The 3,355-nt window shown below is 49.2% G+C and overlaps 1 non-coding gene across 1 annotated transcript; it reads left to right on the forward strand.

Moving 5' to 3' along the window:
- Window positions 1-2,936: 2,936 nt before the first annotated feature.
- On the forward strand, window positions 2,937-3,009 carry Trnaa-ggc (transfer RNA alanine (anticodon GGC)). The gene has a single exon. It is a non-coding gene; the product is annotated as a tRNA-Ala (tRNA).
- Window positions 3,010-3,355: the final 346 nt, after the last annotated feature.

Here is a 3,355-nt window from a genome sequence, read left to right on the forward strand (position 1 = left end):
GTGGTAAATTTCAAACCGATTCAGCGTCACAATGCAGAGTTACAACCAAACAACAACTACATGAATGACGATGGGATGAGGTGATTCACCGCAACAATTGCGGTACCATACCTCACTGCATGTGGGTTAATATCAGGGTGTCGAACCGAACCCGAACCGAAATTTTCATGACACTGTTGAGCCCGAACCGGAGCAGAACCGTAAAAAATAATAGCGCTGCCCGGTTCACAACAAATTGGTTCGAACATAAAAGAAGTCAGCGTAAGAGTTCCACCCAATCCCCGAACGAAGACACATTGGTATCATCAACACGCGTCCATATCATGGATTTCCGAAATTTTCATCTTGCAGTCAAACGAGGACGCATAGTAAGTATACTTTCAGCGTCTTTTGAACACGTTGAAGCGCAGGTGTCCTTGTGAGCGCCTCGGCTAACGCGGCACGCACGCGCCGCGGCGTCTACTCTTCAGAGACGAGGCGCCACGCGAACGAATGAAACAGGAATGGAGTAGGCCAGTTATGTAGCTCTATAGGACGAATATGTGATTCAGTAAGCGCCCAACATTTCCCTCGACACGTGAGCAGTAAAAATTCAACAAGTCAGAAACATGAGAAGTGGAGAAGGAGCGTACGCAGAACGGTGCCTGTTTGATTGGTCGTGGTTTGAAACGTAAATTCAGTTCTGCTTATTGGTAGTGCAGTTGTGTCGTGACACAATGCCTTTGTGTTGTGGATTAAGTAGTACACTGCAGTGAGCTCGGAGAGAGTTAAGGGTGAACCGCATGGCACGAAAAACTCTCCGAAAACTGGCCGAACCGAAATCGGGACCGAACTTTTTTCTGTGCATCACCGCATGCTACCGAAATGCACCCCGAATTTCGGCCGAAGACTTTTGGCCTTGGGGAACATCTCCTTTCAACCATCCAGGTCAATGAGATAATCCCTGTATTCATAGGGGTAGAAGTCTCACACACAGCAACAGTCAACCCCATTGCTACGTCATCGTTGCTATGGTTCTCCTTCCGGCTGGATAACTATTGGATGCTTCTACCTTTTCGGTTTGCGTCACTTCCCATTTCGGAGGAGAAATCTGGCTTGGCCAGATCGGGCCGAATTCGGCACGGAATTCTGTTCTCCGAAAAAAGTTCGGTCGAATTCGGTTCGGAAAGAATTCGGACGCTTTTCGGGCCATGCGGTTCACGCTTAAGGCTGGCAGGCTTATTTTCGACATGCTTCAGTACGGTTTCAGATCGATTCACGCTGCGAATGCAGTGTGCCGGCAGGTACCGTCGTCTGTGTAACGCTGTCCATCTTATTAGGCTTCCTTTAAATGTAACTTGCTGGCACTGTGCGTGTGAAAAAAGAGATTTTGGGAACAGAAAGTAGTAGGACTACACCGCCTCATCAGCGTGGACTCTATATTGCAATAAGTGTTAGTCCATTTCTCCATTCTCTCGCTAAAGGGAGTACCTGACCGCTAAAAACGTCAATAACGTCAACAACAGGAGTAAGCTATTAGCCACGCATTTCCTGATAAAAGCAGTTTCATGTAACATATAAGATGGAAGCATTGAACCGGTTCGCGAACCGGTTCGGAGCTGCGAACCAGTTTGCGAATCTGTTCGATTTTGGGCGTGGCCGAACCGGAACTGAACCAAAACGAAATCAAAGCAACGCGAACCCGAACCGAACCTGTATTTTTTGCGGTTCGACACCCTGAGTGGGATGACAATGAAAAAGATGAGGCGGTGGCGGTGGTGGTGGTGGAGGTGAAAGGGCTCGCCGTTGTCGGCCTCACAGAGGTGGGCAACGTCACGACTGACGCCCTGGGGGAATGTGCGTCCTGGGCCGACTTCTAACGGAATTGTGCCGACGTATGTCTGAAAGCAAAAGATGAGGCAGCTCGCACACACACATGACACACGCAAATGAGATATCACACACGGGGGTGCGTCTAACTGATGGAGATACCAGTCCATCCGGTCGGCCACTGGAGATGTCATGCTGTGAAGATCACAGCTCCGCATGCATGGCAAAAGCGCGGAGGTAAGAGGAGTTCAAGCAGCCTAGTAGGCGTCAAGAACAGATATAACGACTGCAGGCATTGACGGTGCTGCACAGGATAAGAACAAGGACCCAAGATTGATGCAAGGCTGAGCCGCTTGCTGTTGATACGGGTCAGTTGGGACTGGAGCATTGCTCTCTCCGAACTGTATAGAGGGCAGTCGATGAGGACGTGTTGAATGCTTGGCACCATGCCGCAGTTGGAACATGAGCTGGTTGAAGCGTACCCTAGTCTGTGTCTGAACTGCGTGGTGAAGGCCACATTGAGGCGAAGTCGATGCAGAAGGAAAGTGAGGGAGCGTGGCAAACGGCCTGGGAGAGAAAATGACAAGGTTTGTCTGAAAACAACAAGGACCTGTCTGTAATGACCTGTCTGATATTGCTGGGACGCCATTGGTTGTATCGTGGCTGACAAGAATGCCCACCTGTCACCACCGGTCAACATATTCGGTATCACCGCCTGGCATTGTCTGGCAGCAGCAGCCACTCTGTTAGACTCTTCATTTCCGCGTTACAACCAAAGACCTGCAAGTCCCTATGCGAAAACAATCAAGATGGAAGCCATGTTAGGTAAAATTTTATATGTAGCTACCCTGCACTTTCTGAAAAGTATCACAGACAATGAAAGATGAAAGTCACTGAAAAGGTTAGCCAGCTGTAGCACTCGAACCCACATCTTCTGGATTGCCGGTCCAGGGCTCTACCAATTGAGCTAAGCTAACACACCTTCTCAGCGACTTCCAGGGTGCGTCATCTGCAGGGACAAACCAGCCACTCTCTCTCATTCATCCTCCTTTCACTCTTCATTTTTACAGACATTCATACGACGCATCCCTTCAGGTGACGCACCCTGGAAGTCGCTGAGAAGGCGTGTTAGCTTAGCTCAGTTGGTAGAGCCCTGGACCGGCAATCCAGAAGATGTGGGTTCGAGTCCTACAGCTGGCTAACCTTTTCAGTGACTTTCATCTTTCATCGTTGATTTCTTAGGCAAATTGAGGCTTTGTATGTATTTGTCCCTTCTACGTTGTTCCAGCCTCAGAACATCAGTTCTTTCATATCACAGACAGTTTGCACAGCGTTTTTCGCCAATGACGGTGACCTTGCGCAGGTCAATTGAATTAGTGAGCTAACTGTAGTACACTTGCTAACTAGTGCACAATTCCTTGATTAGCCGCGACGACGCAGCTGGTTAGCCCAGAAATCGTAGTTGCGCATTGTCTCCAACTACTCCTCTTTTGGAAGCTGTCCCCCATGTGACGTGGATTAGACAAAGGCAGCTCATGTTCGCGGC

Source organism: Ornithodoros turicata, chromosome 2, assembly GCF_037126465.1.
Source record: "Ornithodoros turicata isolate Travis chromosome 2, ASM3712646v1, whole genome shotgun sequence".
In the NCBI taxonomy this organism is placed as follows: Eukaryota; Metazoa; Arthropoda; class Arachnida; order Ixodida; family Argasidae; genus Ornithodoros; species Ornithodoros turicata.